Source organism: Motacilla alba, chromosome 9 (genome assembly GCF_015832195.1).
Source record: "Motacilla alba alba isolate MOTALB_02 chromosome 9, Motacilla_alba_V1.0_pri, whole genome shotgun sequence".
NCBI classification, from domain to species: Eukaryota; Metazoa; Chordata; class Aves; order Passeriformes; family Motacillidae; genus Motacilla; species Motacilla alba.
The window spans coordinates 19,372,340-19,390,997 of NC_052024.1; the positions used below are offsets into that span (position 1 = coordinate 19,372,340).

At 38.8% G+C, this 18,658-nt stretch overlaps 1 protein-coding gene across 4 annotated transcripts in view; it reads left to right on the forward strand.

Annotated features, from left to right (window-relative positions):
* Window positions 1–18,658, forward strand: part of TBL1XR1 (TBL1X receptor 1) — a 103,881-nt gene that overhangs the window by 54,474 nt on the left and 30,749 nt on the right. For 2 of the 4 annotated variants that reach the window (XM_038146530.1, XM_038146531.1), the window contains exon 3: window positions 15,838–15,905. The exons of the other annotated variants lie outside the window; for them this stretch is intronic. The gene's annotated coding sequence lies outside the window, so the exon portion shown is untranslated. The remainder of the gene's footprint in view (window positions 1–15,837; window positions 15,906–18,658) is intronic. 4 annotated transcript variants of the gene reach the window in all.

Here is an 18,658-nt window from a genome sequence, read left to right on the forward strand (position 1 = left end):
ACAAATATTCTTTTAACAGCTGATAAATTATTCTACTAATAAGCCATCAGAAGAGATTTAACCAAGAAGTGGCTGAGGCTCAGATAGTGTTTTCTGGAGACTGACCATCTGGGAAACTGGAAGTAACCTGAGTAGTAAGTAAGGGTATCTGAACTGTGAGGAGGTGACTTAATTACGTAAATAGCAAATGGAAACCACATTAGGGATGCTGGGGTTTTGTTCTAAATAGAAGATAAAATACAACTTAATATTTCCTACCATTGATACCCCAAGGTGATGTGCTGCTCTTTAGGCAGGATCATTGCTGCCTTTTCTTGTACACATTTCGTACTATTTGTGATAGGCAAGTAACTGGTATGTGTTTGAATTTGTGACTGCAAATGCAGCTTAGACTAGATTGTTGGTATACCTTTCCACTGGTCTAATTCCTAGCTTCTTTTAGATTTAACTTTTTCTAAAAACAAAATCCTTTTTTGCTGAACTGTTCAATTTTGGTTATTATTGAAGATTTTTCCTATGCTGCTGCAGTTTGAGGTTCCTGTTTTAAAGTCCTCCCCAGCTGGTGAGCAGACTCTTGCATGTCCCAGTTCTTGACTCAGACTGGGAGCTGTGGTGAATAGACTGTTGTGGAGCAAAGTTGCTTCCACTGGTCCATCCAGTTTTGTTTTAACATCCTTTTTGCTGAAGCTGACAGAAATTTCTCAGCAGATTGGCCTCCTCATTGCCCCCAGGAACAACTATTACCATTTTGTTTTGGTTTTTTTTTTTTTTTTGGCGGCTTGTGGTTTTTTTATTCACACATGTCTCCATGGTGGTCCATGTATTTCAGTTGAATTTCCTTTTCATCATAATGCAAACTACATCAAGTACTGATTTTTTTTTTTTTTTTCCTTTCAAAATGACAGTGTCAAAGCAGTTGCAGGGTTTACCCTGTCAAGGTTGACTTGCACTTGGACTGTCTCTTAAAGCTTCCCATTTTCATCAGACTGCTTTTCAGTCTGTCCACAGCAGGATGTGGATTGTGGCATATTTGGAAGAGGAAGGAGTGTTACATGTGAAATATCTTAGTCCTGATGTCCGAGTGTCTGGAGTTCAGGGGGGTTGGGACGTGGGGCAAAAACTGTAGTCTGAGAGATGACTGTGTAATGATCAGAAACATTATAGTTCAGCAAATTCAGAAGCACATAAGCAAGTCCTGGACTCATTTTTTGTCTGATTTGGAAGACAGTTTAATCCATTACGTAAATCTTTAAATTTATGCTTTGAAAAAGGAGTGTGATGTGCGCAAATTCTAAATCATTCCAAAAAGAACTCGTGGCATCTATACATAGCAAACCTCTGGGGGGAAAATAGTCATTTTAGGGTTCCTGAGGTTCTGTTGTTACCCCAAAATAGATGCGGGAAGTTTTGCAAGTGCAGGAATGGAGAAACATCAGGAAAGGCAAATCTTGAGCTGAGTGTTACTAGAAGTGCCAAGTTACAGCTGTGGTGGGTGACATCAACTTAAAGAGATGTCAGCTATGCAGGACTCATAAGTTAGGAACCTCTGTGCTTGCTTTTGAAGAAAAAAGCATTGCAGCTTAAGTGAAGTCAATTGTTCCACATATTTTTGTGACTCGTAACTCATCTGGTGAAGAATCCACAGTGGTTTTTAGGTTTGGAGTGCTCTGAGTAGAGAAAGGAGCTGGGGCATCTCAGGAGGAGGTCTGGGTCACAGAGTAACACCCTTCCTTATTCTCTTGCCCTGGCAGCATGGCATTTGTGTATTTGCAGTGCTATATCCAAAGGAATCTTCCACGGGAAAATTAATTCATTACAGAGAAATTACTTCTTTAAAATACATCCAGCTTTGCCTCACACATCTCTCTGGCTACACCCATGAAAATTGCCAAGAGGTGATCTGAAAAATTGCCTGGAGGTCAGCTGAAAGGGCCTGTTTGGGAAGTGGGTGAATTCGCAGCCCTCCCTTGGACAGTTTATGGGAGCTGAGTAGCACTTAGGACAGTTGGGAAGATGATGATGTGGCTCAATTCCACGAGCAGCTCACTGCACACTGTGTCAGGGTTGAGAAATGCCAGTGCAGCCTTACCATGTGTGTGGTTTTAGGGGGATTGAAGAGCAGTTTGTGGCTACCTCAGCTTTAAATTCAGTGTGGTACACAGTGCCTCTGCCAGAGTATGTTGAAATCCTGTAAGAGAGCTATAATTAGGAAGTTTAGTTGAAGAATTGGGTGAAGGAAACACTTGCATTCCTCAAGTATAGAGGATTTGTCAAAAAGCAGAGTGTTCCCTAACTTGCTATGAATTCCTAGGAGGATTTCATGACAAACATCTTGTTAAATGAAGAGGAATGAAGGGTTAAATGAAAAGGAATATGCTGAAAAGGGGGAGGGGGACAATTGTTTCTGTTGTAATGTGTGAATGCCATAAAATCCTCCAAAATGCAGCATTTTCAAGTAGGGGTTTTGCTTCTTTTTCCTTCTCTCATTTTATCTTAGTACAGGAGGATTGTAGGATCTGTAAAGCGTGGTCTTCGCTGTAGGAAATGTATCTATTTATCACTTTGAGTCAAATCTAAGCGAGCTGTATGGATTGTTTCAGTAACACTTAGGAAAAAAATAATTTGTTTTGGGAACCTTAAACCTACTAAATATTTGCTGAGTGAAGAAAGAATCATAGCCAGGCAGAAGTGCCTGTGTAACGTTTTGTCTCACACTAGGGTAATGGCTGCAAATTTCTAGAGCTTCAGAATGCTGTTTAATAAGGCATTCCCTAACTCAGCCCAACAGCCAGAGCCAAGAGCAGAAAAAAGTGCCTTTCCCTGTGATGCTTTTACCCTCCCTCTCTCAGCCTGTTCCTGCAAAAACGCTTCCCTGCTGGCTCAGCTCTGGTGCAGCTCAGTGCCTGTATTTCTGCTGGGCTCGCTGGGGCTGAGCAAGGACCTGCCTGTAGGAGGCTGGTTAGAAATTTGGTTAGAAAATAAGAGAATCCCATTCTCTCACTGCTAGCTCTATATTGTTGGTGTTTTTTCCAGACACAGTTAGACTTCTTACATAGCTCTTCATCCAGCTCTTTTTCTAAAATAAACCAAGGGCTAGCATTTAATCCTCATTCAGTGCTAAAAATACTTCATTCTGCTGGCCAGAGAAGTTACTGAATTTGGATAAAGATGACAATATTCAACATTGTATTTATCTTAAGACAGTAGTGACTGTCACTTTCAGGAATTTCTAGAAAAGCTGTGTTACATCTCAGAAATTTCATTTTCTCTGAAAACTCTTCATTATATTCTGTCTCCCACAGAAGAGGAATCTTTTTTTTTTTTTTTTTAATGGGTGTGCTAGGAGGACAGACCTGGCAACAGCAGTGGCACTGACTCTCTGGAGGACCTTGGTCCATAAGAGAGAGTAGCAGATGGTCTAAGGGAATATATATTAAAACAAAACAACAAAAGTCCTGGACAGGAGACTTTGTTGTTGACCTTTGGTGTTGTTTATTGACCTTGTCTGGTGAGATTATCATCTCTTCAGCACTGGAACAAAGTCCTACCTGTTTATGCAACCTTAGCACAATGGGGGCCCCATCTTAAAAAGAGATCTTTTGGATGATGCAGTTATTCAAATAAATGGTGGCAATAATGATGTTCATTGTGTCTGGTTTTAGTTGTTGTGAACGTTCCTTGAGCAAAGAGAAACGTACCTGAAGTAGAACAGCAACATCTTAAGTGAAATGAGTAAAGTCCCTTGCATCGTGTGTTGCTTTTTAATTGCCTGTGTGTTTTGTAGATATTTTTGTACCGCTCTATTTTATCCAAGCGTGTATAAAACCACATCAGAGATTTTACAAGGGTTCTATCAGTGCATTTAGTGATTTATACTCAGTAGTAAAGATGATGACTGCCAGAGGTTTTTTGGTTTTATATAATCCTGGATTTGCAGCCTTGTAATTTGCTTGCTGTCTGTTTTAGAGTGCAGAACAGTGATAAAAACTTTGCACATAGACTTGTTTGACTTTTCATTCTCTACAAGTCATGGAATCACAGCTGAGGGGGTGGCCACCCTTCCTCTGTACAGTACCTGCTTGTTTTCCTCCCAGGCACTGATTTCTGGTACCTTTTTGTTTTATTTTGGTTTTTTTCTCATATTTCAGAATTACAAGTGGAATTGAGGGACAGAGTAAATAGAGATGAATTTGGTTACATATGGCTGTGCTGTGAAAAATGCAGATCGTTTGTGTCTAGAAAATGGGTCAGGTTTTAATTGCATTGTCAAGGGTAGTTAATGCTTAAACAGTTTGCTTCTCAATATAAAAGGGAACAAAAACAGATCTGCTATTAACTTTTCAAAGCATGTCTAAAATGATAGTATCTATGTATAAGCCTAAAGTACAACAAGCCTAGAAAGCCCTACAAACCTTTAACTGCTTAGAAGTGCTCTCAGTTTTCTTCATGACAAAATGAGCTATTTTTGTTTTTCAATACTCTGTCTTGTGGCATATCTACAGTGAGCCTCTTCTCATCCCAGTGTTGCTACGCTGAACAGACAGACCAGTTTGCATGACCTGAGGCAGAAAATAACATTTTCATTATATTTTGAGTAGCTTTTCTAGCAGAATAAGGAGCTGAAGTTCAAGTCCATGATCAGTTGACAGTGCTGGCTCATCCTTGTGCCTCTGCCTGCCTTCCATACCCTGTACCCACGTGTTATCCAGAGGTTGTGCTCAGGAATAACCCTGGCTGCTTTTCGTGCTGTGGTGCACGGGGTCATTGAATTTTGCTCTTTTCTCAGCTGCAATTCAGGTGAAGAGCACGATGGCAAAGGATTTATTGTTCCTGTGGTTATATAACACGATAGTCAGTGACAATAATTTCAATTAATTAGGTTAAATTCAGCGGAAAGGCAGCTTCTGTGGCATCTTGGAGGGAGAATCCTCTTACCAGGAGATTCACCTTAGGCTGACTGTGGAGTCTGTGGTTTGTCTGGTGGAAATTCATTCCTTCAGCAGTGCCATGGAACCTGTGGGCTACATAATAGCAGTCTGAAAATGTACTGTTTACAGAAGGGTGTTCATCTGTCAGCAAAAGGGCTAAAGTGTCCATTGTTTGCTTGATTTTTTTTTCTTCTCCCCTGTGATTTGAAGAAAATTCTGGTGTGGATTTTTTGAGTGATCTGTATGAGGCAGGACTTACTAGACCACTTGTCTTCAGCTCCATAACATGCTCAAACCTCTAAATTCTATCCCTATTTCTATTAAAGATTAAATGAACTCATCATAAAAAAAGTGATGTCATATGTCCTTCCCTCTGTAAAGCCAGTTTTGCCTAGGGTAAATGTAACAAAAAAAAAAAAAAAAGAAAATAATGTTTTCCTACTGCTGATGGTGTTTACAAGTTTTTATATGAGTGTTGCAAGTAAAATCATTTGGAATAGGAGAAAAATCAGAATATAGGAACCAGGTCTTGACTTGGTGCTGGTTTTGTATAAAGCAGAGGTGTTGTGAGGGTGGTTGTGGTGTTACAGCTGCAGAGGCAAAACTGCTATTGATTGTTGGGCTCCAGTTTTGATTCCTGACTGTAAGGCTTGTGGATTCATACAGCGGTTGCTGGAGTGAAATTTGCTGATAATAGAGACTTTTGCTTAGTTGGTCAAGCCCACTCTAATCCTGAACATTTTTTAATGATCTCCTTAAGGTTTAAATATTTTTAGTATATAAAGAAAAAGCTATCGGGGATGGATGAAACCACATTCATGTCTTCTTTCTTACCTTCTTTTCAAGTACCTTGTAGCTTTTTTGCTTACAAGTGTGGCAGTTACTAGAAAACATAAAGTGTACAATGGATATAAAAATAGCCCACATGATTAAAGTGGCTTTGGATCCCAGCTAGCTTCGTATTTATTTCTTGCACATTTTGTTTCCTTTTCTTGATTTTTTTTTCTTCTAGTTTTTTAATAGTTATAGTGGTAGAGTAAATTTTAGGATAAAAAAAAAATTAGGAAATGGAAAACCACAGACAATCCTGTTCCCAGACAGCAAATGATGATCTTAATAACTCAGGATTCTCTTCACTCCCCTTGGATTTAAAGGTGAATTGGCAACGTGCAATATTAGTTACAGCTCCAATTGATTTCTTTGTACAAGTACTTTGGTATGCATAAATACATGAGAAATTAAACAGCTGGCAGAGGCCTCCTGGTTTCGTGTAAATCTTAAGGCTGGGAGGACAATTATTTATTTTTTTTTAAGATTCAAAGAGCTAGCTGTAGAAGGAATTTCTGTAAATGGTATTATTAGGAGTGTGCTCCTGCAAGCTGATGGAAAGCAATGTGATTTTATACCAAGAGAAAAGCAGAGCAGCAATGATTTCTGTGTTTCTCTTCAAGTCTGTCTTTCTAACATTTCTGAGTATTCCAAATTATTCTGCTGTACAACTGTAAAAATGGATTATTATCCACTGAAACATGAATACAGGTCCCCTCTTGCTGATGGGATGGTGTTCCTTAGTCTTAAGTTTGTTTCAAGAGCTGTTTCTATGTAATTGTCTCCATTTCTGTTTTCTCTCTGTGGCGGGCATACCTGAAACAATGAGTCCTGCTTCTCTCTCAGCAGAAGGCTTGAGGCAATTCTCTGTGTGTTGGCAGGGTTTCTCCTGCCAGCTTTCCATCTTCACTGAGCATCCTCCATCCACTGATGCTCTTTTTTCCATTCTTCTGCAGATAGTGTCAGGCATCTGGAGAGATAAAGGGAGGAGAACTGTTTTCAGGGCAAATCAAAAATCCTAAACTAGAAGAAAACTCAGTGAAATAGGTGTTATTCTTTAAAAATGTAACTCACCTCTTCCAAAGTCCCCAATTCAGTGAAGTTTTGCCAGAAGAGTTTGGGGTTTTTCCACTTTGTTGATGACTCCTCCATTTAAATCCAGCCTAAAGATGGAGCAGTATGTTGTATTGCATCTCACGGTGCACTGCTGGTGGTACCAGCAATCAAAGCTGGTCTTTCTCTGGGAAATAACAAAATCAGATCCAGAAATTTATTACCATCTCCTGGACACTCACTCCTCCTAGCATCAGTGTGTCCAGTGTCCCATCCAGTTTCACTCCAGTGTATTACTTATCTCCTTTTTATTTTCTTTTGCTTACACTTCTAGGTGAAAAAATGTTTGCACCAGCTTATGTGATGTAATAAAGGCTATTAAAACCCAACATGGCTTTTGTACATCTAGTTGCCTGTAATGAAAGTGAGGTATTAATTTGGGAAGGCACACAAAAGGGGTATTGTAATTGAGCAGTGGCTGACATGTCACTCAAAACTCAAAGTAGGTTGTACTATAAATATAGTCTCTTGTTTTGCAATTGACATTTTGCTAGTGGGTGGCTAATTTGAAAGGAAATAGACCAGTGATCTAATATTAATAACTAATTAATAGTTATGTGGATATTTTAAGTCTATTTTTTTGCTTATTTATAGGCATCTATTATTCATCTATGCTGTGTATCCTTTGCGTATATGTTTAATTCTGAAACTTTTGCTTCGGTAACATTAAGCCTTTGCAATCAAAAGGTTGATAGCAAAGTTGGTATGTTCTTCAAACCCCACTTTTTGAGGATGACAGTTTCAAAGTAATAACACTTCAGCCACTGAGGGAAGTCTCCCTCTTGAAGCAAGGCCTAAGAGGAAAGCCAGGGATGCATTCTCTACATCTCACCTGCATTTGGGAGTCTTAAATCAGCATCACTCCTGTATGTATCCTCTGTTTAAAGTAGAATACAGAGCAGTTTTTAGGCTTCCACTGAAAGTGTGTAGCTCATAGACAAAATGAAGAGGAATAAAATAAGAAGGAGCATCTCACAGGCAGCTTGATCCTTTGGGATCAGAATAAAACATGCATTGAAGTGCTCAATGCTTCTCACAGCATGTGTGTTCCTATATCAAAGAGAGGTGATGTTTTTGTTTGCTCTGATGGGACAAACTTCAACATAGGGTTTTGTCTCTTCTACCTATTCCCCCTGTCTCCTGCCTTCTCTCTCACACTCACATTCATCTGTAAATTAATAAGCATATGTGGTACTTGTCCTTTTAATGAATTCTTAATTGAATTGATAATAAGGCAGGAAGATTGTGAGAGATTCATTGTACTTCGTGTGTGCCTGATATTTTTGGATCTGTTTTGTCACATAGCCAAACATTTTTAAATGTATTCCACCAAACTCCATAGAGCAATGCTGTGATACCTGGGCCTTGACTGTTAGCTGTGGAATTTGTGTGTGTTGTCTTTGCACCTCATCCCTCTTGTGCGAATAACTTTGTTGTGAGTGCTCAACTCACAGGCAACAAAAATTGTTTCCCTCTATCTCTAGAGTTTGCATTACTCATTTAGCTACTGTCCTAGGAGTTCTGAGCTGTGTCCTAGAAAGTGTTTCCTGTTGTTGGATTAAAACCCTGCTGCAGTTACCTGTGGAACTCACCTGTTGGTGGAAGCACCCACACTCCCTTCAATCACACGCTGCAGCTGCTGCATTCAGGTCTTCTCAGCATTTGTTGCAGGTGTGAGGAAAAGCCCATATTAGCAGCAGATGTGTGACAAGCAGATAACAGGGTTCTGGCTTTTAATACCTGCAGAGGGTGGATGGGGGTTGCAGCTGTTTGCTTGTTGCAGGGCATGGCCTTGATGATGGAGGAAACATTGTGTGGGGCTTTTAGCTTGTGTGCCTTTCTAGATGTGCTGAGCTCTTTTGTATTTGGTGTCCCCAGAGCTGTGTCTCTGTGTTCCAGCATAGTTCACAGTGTCATTGCTGTGAATCAAACAGTTGTGGACAGACAGATCCCTTGGAGCAAGCATCCTCCTTCCATTTGCTTACTGCTATCCAGAGATTGCAATCTCAAAGTGCCTTTGTTTGTTTGTTTGTTTGTGTTTTGGTTTTGTTTATTTTTGTTTGGTTGGTTTTTTTGGGGGTGGGGGTGGTTTCTTTTTCCTGGCTCTTAATGTACTTTTCTGTGCAGAGGGCAGCTCTGGGCAGAGAATCAGTCCTGAAAATCCTGAGTCACGGATGTGGGGATCTTAGGTGGGGAGTTTGGTGTTCCAGGCATCACTTGGGATCCAGGCCATTTAAAGAAGTGCTTGAGGTTGTTGTCCATTGATAAAATGCAGCTGGCAGTGTTTGTCCAGCTCAAAGGACAGAGCTGACACCAGTAATGCACTCCTGGTGCTGAGGGTTGCGTGTGGGGCCAAATGAGGCACAGTTTAAACTCTGCAGGACACATCAGGTTTGAGTTCTCTGATTTCTCTAATTCCAGAGTCAGTTTGAAGCATGTCGGAAGTGACTGTCAGGGGGTTGTTTTGAAGTTTTTGTCCCTGTGTATTTTTCTGACTCCTTTTTGTGTGACAGTTCATGTTTTTATTTTCAGTTCCCTGTGACTCAGGGAATCTTTTCTCTATGTGTATGCTTATTGCAGGCAGTATTTAATGCAGTCTGGTTGATTTGATGGGTTCTCATTATTACATGAGAAAGGTGCAGTCTTAATCTGACAAGATCTATAGACCTTTTGTTGTTCTCTAGCAATAAAAAAACCCTCTTAATACTTTAAAAAATTGCAAAAATTCTCTTGTATTTCATGTGTTGACATGGTGTTCTGTTGTAGGTTGGATTTGATGATCTCAGAGTTCTTTCCCAACTCAAATGATTCTGTGGCAACTTCAGTGTTTTCTCCTCTGTAAAAAGCATATCTTCAGCTGGGCAATCCTGCTTGCCCTTGTAATATTTACTTGCTAGCCTTTTGTATTAAAAATTGTAAACCGTGTTTGTCAAATCATATAGCAGGTCACAAAACTTCAGGCATCTTAAAAATTATCTGTCAGTCCTGGTAGTGCACTGGAAGTGTCTGTCATAAACTGAGAATGTGAAGCAATTCTTCCTGTGCAAGGTTCTTGTGTCTTGAGCTGCTTCTGATCTACCAATAAATTCAAGGAACTTCACATCTGGTTGTGAGCAGCAGCAGTAGACAGTTCATGTGTTGGGAATAAACAGGTGAAGTTCATGAGTGACTCTCATCCACATGAGTTTTGAAGTATGGACTCTTTTAATGGCTGGGATCCTTGTTTGGTTTGGATGTATAGACTTGGAATACAGTCTTCTATCTGAATGGATTTTTGTACTGTTTTTGTTTTAGTCTCTCTTATGCTTCGTAAGTATCTTGCTACTGCTGCTTTGGTTTTTATGGGTTTTGAGGTGGTGTTTTCCTACACGAACACAGAATTTTCTGAGCAGCACCACAAATAATTGTTCCTTTGCAAGCATTTTTCTTCCCCCCTCTCATATTATTAAAGGCCCATTGAGTCTGAAAATTAAGTAATGTAGCTTCCCACAAACATGCATATTTTTCAGCGTAATTGGAAGATGTTTTGGATTACTGTCTTTAGGCCTGTGGAGCCAAGAACCCAATTATAGGCATGGTTAGAAGGCGATCGTGTGCGTTAGTCAGATTATAACAAGATTCCAATAATGTAAAATTGCTGCACGACAAATTAGTTTGTATAGTTTTGACAGTTGTTGCCTTTAATAAACTAAATTATAAAGCAGTACACAGCTGCAACGCTTGTGAAATTGAAGAAAAATTGACTCCTATTTCCCTGTCAAAATCTTTTCCACAGAGCAGGACCGTGGGCATGCCTAGGTCTGGGTTGAGTTGTTTACTGGATTTTGTGAGTCCATCTGTCCCAAGATGATTTTCTCTGTGAGTAGATGAGAGACAGGTTACAAGAGCTACATTTAAGACTTTGTCAGGCACCTTCTTTTTACTGTTAGTGCTGACAGATGCAGTCACAATCTTTTGGGCTGACACTTTTAAAGCTAAGATTTGGGGGGGGTTAATTGTAATTTATGTATAAATGGTGTCTAGATTAACGCTGCCTGCTTATTTTCACTACAAACCTGAGCTCAAGTCTCCTGGCAGAGTGCAGGAGCCATTGATGTGATAACTCCGCATACCAATTGAACTGGATTTCCAAAATCCAAGAACCTGTCGTTCCCTGGAGTGAGACGTTACTACAGCACTATAAAACAATGCAAAATCGACTACATTCTAGCAATCAGGCTGTTCAGTCAGTAGCTTTTTTACACTCTTTTGTCCTGAGTTATGTTCCAGCTGCAGGTTTGAGAAGAGCTATGGCTGCCAAGTGACATTTGTATCTATGCTGGCATGTCTCTATTTTAGTGATATAGACTTTAATTAGCCGTGACATAATTATGATAGAACCTGCTTTTGGTCCAGTTTAGGACCAAGTCCCATTATTTTTACATGCATTTCCAAGCAAATTAAAGCCCAGTTTGAGGTATGTGCTCCATCCCAGCTACTTGATATCTGATCAAAAGGAAGGGAGACTCCAGCAGTACACGGTCACTGCCCTGCAGTTTGGAGCTTTCCTTTTCACAGTCCAGGAGCAGCAAGGGCAGACCTTATTTCTGGGTGTCCTTGGCTGCTGTCGCTTGCAGTGTTTCAGCTCTTGCACTTTTCTCCTGGGAGAACATGATGGCACTGACTTAATGGGGGTAAATGGGAAGATGAAGGCTGCTCGTTCTCTCTGCGTGGTGAGGGTGAATCTCTGGTCATGAATTCAGAGGCAGGCACGAAGTACAGAGCAGCCTTCTGCTCTCAGAGTGCTGACAGTGATATTGGTTGATGGCGTTAAATAAAGCTGCTAGAGATTGTGTAAAGGGACAAGGGAGAAAGGGGGGAAAAAAAAAGAAAAATGTATTTATTTACCAAATTCGAAAATGGTGAAATGGAGGATTTTCAGGAATGAGAATGATGACTAGCTTTACAGTGCTTTTGAGTGGCTTACATTTTCAAGGATGGTTTTGTTTTTGGTTTTTTTTGTTTTTTTTTTTTAAAGAGCTGGAAGCTCCAGACATCATTTTTAATGAGTATGCAAAATACTGGCGGTAGTATTTGCAACACCAGTCATAAAACAGTACTATTGGAGGCAGTCCTCAAAAATTAAATACTTCTGCCTTCCAGTTTTTTAAAAATGATTCATGTGTTTGATTTTTTCAATAAGCATATCCTTATAAAACTTAAATGCTTTAAACCAAATAGCATGCTTTATGGTCAGGCCAAAGAATTGGAATATCTGTCAAAGACTGAGAATTGCAGCATCTTGTTTCCAAAATAGTTGTAGACACTTCTTGCTTCCTTCATGTGCCTTTGGCAGTCAGTCAGCTGTAAGACTTTTTGAGCACCATCGATGTGCTCTGAAAATATCCTCTGCACTTCGTAAATCGTTAAGAGGATGAATTATGGAAATTGCAGTGGATAAGGAAGAGCAGCAAAGATGCACATTCACTTGGGACATTGCCTTGAGGCTGGTGTCATTTGTTGGTTGGATGGTCTTTGAAATAGAGGCAGTAGAGAGAATAAGTTGTAGCAAGCAGCTCAAATATCTCATTTATAGTCATACTCATTGCACAGAAGGAAAACATCATCAAATATTATTAACAGGTGGTCTAGTGGGAAGGCAGCAGTAAACAATACTTCCTAAAAGTGGGTAATTCCTCTCTCCCTGATGGGCCACATTCAGTTTATAAAATGTGCATCAGTATTTTTTATGACCACATAGTTTACTTTTTGTCTTGTTTTCCCTAACTACATATGGTTTAAAATCAAAACAAGCAAAACCCTAGTCAGTCATTAAAAAAAAAAGTTACTTGTTTGTTTGTTGAAAAAAACCTTTTCATTATTTTTACTTTTTTTTATTTTATTTTTTTATTTTTCTAATTTAAAAATTAGGTCCCAGTCTAACAGCAGTAGGAATTTTGTTTAATAGAAATGCAAGAGAAGAAAAATCAAAAAATGTTGTGGAAAAAACCCCACCAGTGGAATGGGTAAATGGGCTCTGGCTGATCAAGGAGCACGCTCTAGTGGCAGGTTAATCCAGCATGGCCTCGGGTGCCCATCCTCCACCTTCACTGATATTAATCATCTTCTTCAAGAAAGTGACATTTTCACAGACTCTTATTAAATTTACCATCTCTGTTGCTCTCCGGTGCCAAAGCAAGTGCAATGTGTTTACATGTGGCATCATCACATGTATTGGTGGTAGTGAGATGAAATTCCTGCTCTCTAATTAATTTTGCAGTGGGGAAGTTATGTCTATTTTTGCAGATGGTTTTTAAATGCACAGATATTTTAAGCTGCAGAGGGGAAGATTTCATGCTCATGATGCACAAATTCTTATGGAGTGTGAGCATTTTAGTAACAGACACAGTTGTTAAGCTTGCCTGTTAGCATCATGTTGGGTTCTCAAGCCCTGCACATTTTTGCAGTGTTTTCTGTTCTAGTCCTCTCCCTGGGGCTGGAAAATTTCTTTACTCCTTCTCTCGTTCAACTTTTTTTTTCTGTAATGAGACTATAGGTTTACAGTTTGATTCTTTTCAGGTTTCGGAAATACATGTAGATAGTCCTCTTGTTAGAAAGAAAAATAAAATACTTAGTAACTCTGAAGCCATTCACAGCTGAAGAGTAGGTATAGTAATGGAAATTATGCCTTGTGATTATAGGTGAGCATCCTGAGATGGGCTTCATTTCATCATATCACTTGGTAGAAATATAATTAAATGTGAAGTTTTTATCCTACATCCTTCACTGGATGTGGAGGAAGGTTTTTTTGCCACAAATTCTATTCACATCACTAACATTATATATATATATATTAATATATATTTATATATATATAAAAATAGTCTTTAAGTAATGTGTCTCTGCAGCACATGCTAAAATTTTTCTTATTTATTAATTTGAAACACATAAATACAATTTAGCGGATTCTGTGATGGTCGTGTTATGAGCTGCAAGTGCCTGCAGAAGTAGCTGAAAATCAAGATCCATCTGAAAAATTTCTTCTGTTGCTTAGTCATTCCTAAAAGCCCTGTTAAGTTAGGCCATGCATTGAATTGTTGCTGTTCCCTCAGCCCTCTCCATGCCATGGCTGAGGGAACTGAACAGGTTTCTGCTGTTGGAGGGAGGTTCATGCAGTGGTGAATTTCTGTGTTGAGAGTGTTTTGTGTTTTCTGTGTGTGCTCTGTGGGGAACTGTGAGGAGGAAAGGAATTCCTCTTAAAGCAGCTCCTGTTGAGGGTGTGGTGGTTCTCTGCTCTCTTGTAGGGCCTCTGGGTTCTTTCTCTTGTTTGGCATAATTTTGGGGGTAATTCCAGTTATTTACTTCAGCAGAGTTTGTTCCAAATGAATGAAAAATCCTTAATGTAAACATAAAGTGCACAAGGTTCAAAGCATAAAAGTTGAAACTTACTGCTCTGTCTTGTTTGTTCAACCAGCAGGATCAACATCCCCTTTTAATGACCTTTTGCACTTGGAGTTAAATTTTTATAAGCTTTTTAAACTTTGCTTCTGATTGTTTCTTCCAAATCAAATTTTAGCAATGCAGTTGGCATATACAGTTAGGTTTGTAGAAATGATCAAAGCCTAGCATAATAGCCTAGCAGGGAATTAAAATTACATTATTGGAGGGTCGGGACCTTTTCACTTAGTTCTTGTGAATTACTGTCAATGTTAAAGGAGGACCAGGACACTTTTCCAGTCCAGCGTGGTGGTATCATGCTTTTGGAGATTATTGTCCATTTGGCTGTTGGAGGCTTTTCAGGAGGGAAAGAGGAGAAGTTTACTTTATTCTCTTGGGAACTGACACATGAAAAATGATTGCTGACCAAAATACCCTGTGGCTCCCCAATCAAAAGAGGAAAAAAAAAATTCAAGTCTTATTGAGCTTAGCAACAGACTAAATAGCAGAGGGTTTCTTAGAGGTCACTGGTTGCTTTTAGGATGATGGAAAGTCTGAAATGCTAAGTCCTGTCTAAGGCATGTGTTGCCTTCCTTGGTTTTAATCCTAGTATTAAGGAGGTGCTTTGGAAGTTTTAGTGTTATTTGTAATGTATTTTGTGAGCCTTTGTAGCTGGAGTTTAGTACTTAGAAACTTGTTTGTTCCTTCCCAGATTCTCTTCCAGAGGGTGGAGTTAGTTGTTTCACTATTGAGTGAATCCTGCTTCAAACAGCATTTTTTTGATGTGTGGATTCTTTTCTTGTGGTGCCCAGACAGTTTTCCTGTGCTTCTGCCTTCAAATCTTCTCCTTAATCCCTTAGTTTATATAAGATCACTTTCTAATGATTTAATCTGTAATGAATATTGGTGGTAGGAATCAGCATGTTACACAAATACAGGATTAGTAATTATTCTAATCACAGGTGCACGATGTTTAAATTTTGAAGTCACCTGTAGAAATTAACTTCATGAGGGTATTTTAAGGATTGTTCATATAACTGGCTCTTTATAATTTGTTGGTGTGAAATTTAGCTCCTGAATGGTCACTTTTGAAAACACTGGATGGTTTGATCATGGCCTTGTGTTTTCTGATTTTTATCTTCCTATTGAATCATTTTATTTGTATTGGTTACTGCAGTATCTATTGCATCAATACTTACCCCTTTGTAAACTTTTTCTGGAGTCTCCTAAAGTTCCCCTTTGTCAATGTGGAAAGACAAAAAGAACAGAAATTCCTTTGAAGCTAATGTGCTTTCAACTATAAGAGTGAGAATAGGATAGAGTTGAAACTGTGACTGTAATTTGTTCTTTAAATAAATTCCATGTAAATAATCAAGGTCTCTAATTTTTGTTTGTTTATTTTCTTAACTAAGCATATATTGTTATCAGTAGGAAACTGAATGTTATTTTAATTCTTTCAGTAAAAAGACTGGTAGAAAAATAGCTTTTATCCTTTTTTCATCCTTTAAAATAAATATTGATAGAAACTATCATAATATGGTTTGTGTTACAGGTGGTGTAATACCAAGGGCTGTACTGCTGCCACATCACAATTTTGTGGGGTTTCAGAGAGTAGTTCTGGTAAGGACACTCAATGATTTATCTATTTATTTGTCATAAAAGTGGACTGTAGTTTGGTACAATTTAGTATTACATGCATTTACAGTATTTGTTAGGTATCAGTTTCTGCAGTTCACTGAATCCTTACATTAAGTGTTCTTTTATTCAATGGTCTTTAACAGCTCCTTTTGGAGCTGTTAGTGTCTCATGTGTAAATCCATATTCATTTTGTTGAGAGTTATGATATAACACATCAATTCACAGTATGGAAATAATAACAAATAGACCTTTTGTCAAAACACGTTGTAAAAACTGTATTGTCTCCTTGAAGCGTGGAGTCACTATTGCCTCAGTGTGTATCAGTTCTTAAAAAAGGGTGTAAAATTACTGTATTTTGATTATAGTATGTTTTTTTAAGTGCTAAAGTCTTGTCTTCCTAAAGGAAAATACAAGTGTGTGCTTCAGAGGGTAAATATCCAGGTTGTATGCTGTTATTAGTGTCTTCTTAAATGTGATGAACAGTCATGATTTTGCAGCTATTTTCTTTAAATGTATGTACCTGCAATCCCTGTATCATTTCTTCTTTTTTTTGGACACTTTCCTTAGATATATTTTCTTATCTCTTCTCCATGGCTGGAGTTACAAGGGAGATGAGATTACCTATACTTATTCTTAGAAAGGGAAAATTCCTTGTGCACCAGGCCATCAGCAGCCATGCTCAAGTATTGTGCAAGAGCACAATTGAGCATTTGTTCTTTCAGCAGGAGATGACTGAGACCACATTTGTATCTGTAGAATTTTTAATATATACCATAATTTAACAAATGTCTGGTGGGTGTAGCAGATGTCTTTTCTTTCCCCTGCATCCCCCTCCTTTTTTTTTTTTTAATTTTTTTAATTTGCAATCCCTTAAAATTTTTGGCAAATTCTCTGTGTGTGCTGTCCTAGGTCATTAGAGAGCACTCAAAGACAGAGGGAATTTATTTTAACAAGCCTTAACTTGCAAGTAGAGGTAGAGAAGGATATTGCTGATGTTCTTTGTGGCCTTGCAGGGTAGTGTTGTACTGGCTCTGCTCCAACACATCACTTAAGCAGTTGAAGGCAGTGGGGCTGGAATATGTTTAAATATTCTTCTGGATTGATCTGTGTCTGTGTGTACCTTCTAAAAACAAGGTGGGGTCCACAAGAACTTCTCAATGGGTTTTTCTGGTCAAGCTAAGAAACAAATAAGGTGTTTGAGATATTGAGGAGAGAGAGAGAGGTGTCCTTGCTTGAGAAATCTCAGGACTGGTAAATGAAGGCAGCAAAAGGTGTTGGTAGTTGTGAGTGAGTAAAAACTGAAGCCATTTTTCCTTCTGCCATGCCACTAGGTTAGTTTATTTAAAATAATCGGGCATGACACTACTCACACTCTGTGATTTCCAGTCCTGTAAGTCCATAATGCCTCGAGCATGCACCACTCATGCATGTAGGCTTACTTTAGAGTTTCTAAGTCTTGGAATGGCAGAAAATGGGCTTTCAGATTTACAGGAGAGAAATGGCTTTGGGAAGGTTTGAGTAGCATCACTCAAGAATTTTAAATGGCAATTCTGCAAAGTAAAAACATCATAGCTTTATAAATATTGTAAGAAAAGAAAGATGATGGGAGCTCTTTGGAGTCTGAGAAATACTGAAAATTTTTCAAAATGTTGTGAGCAATTTGTGCAGTACTTATTAAAGTATAATGTCATCTGGAGAGGTCATGGACTTCTTCATCTCTATCATCTCTTTATTTTCAAATAATGCTCCCATTACTGGAAATGGATGAGCAGAATTTAATGTGCATAGAATCCGTTGGAGGCGAGGTAAAGGTAACCAAAGATGGTGAGTTTCTTTTTGTGAAAAGCCATCCTAACTAATTTGTTTGACACTGAACTAGCAGAAGTAGTTACTGTGATTGGTTAATTCTGCAGAAAGCAGAGCAGAGGTCACTTGTGGGACAAGCTGCAGACCATTTCAGTGCAGCTGCCTGTGTAATAGTGGCCTGCAGTTACAAGGCAGGGTGTATTTCCAGCTCTGCTAATGTTTTAGCTTGACTCAGCAAAACTGGTTTTTCTACACAAAGCTGTGGTTGTGTTTCCAACTGCATCAGTGGAGGAGCATTTTAATTCAAAATAGCACCTTCTGCTGGAGGGGGGTCCTTATCAGACAGATGAGGTATTGTCGGGTTTTGAATAGTTTGCTTCAAAGGGGATTAATTAAAAAATTAGTGAGAACAGATGTCTGATGTTGGCCTGAACAGTCAGAAAGAAGAGGAAATGTCCTGGGTTTGAACTTTTTATCTTAATTGGATCCCTTGTGACTCTCAGCCCATTTGATAAGAGTTTATTCAGTAGACTCTCCTGCTTCTACAGTACAAAGCCAACAGCTTTAAATTTTAAGGTTTTTATGTATGGGTTAGGCAGTCAGGCAAGTTTTTGCATACAGCTTGGGAGGATGATTCCTTCACAAAACAAAAACTTTATATACCACAGGCTGCTTTAGTATAGCTTTTTTTATATCCCATGTGCTATACAGAAAAGCAAAATAGTGTTCTTTTAAACTACTTTTAAATGTATTTTTGAATGTCATTATATATTCTTGTACAGGTGTGTTCAGGCTCCTTTTACCAGTTAGACCTTCTGTAGAGTGCCAAATTAGCAAGAGGAACATTTGGTATGCTGCTTTAATCTTCTAAGATCAACAATGCAATTACTTCTAGAGATGCAGGTGACTTTGCAATGTGTAGGAGCCGT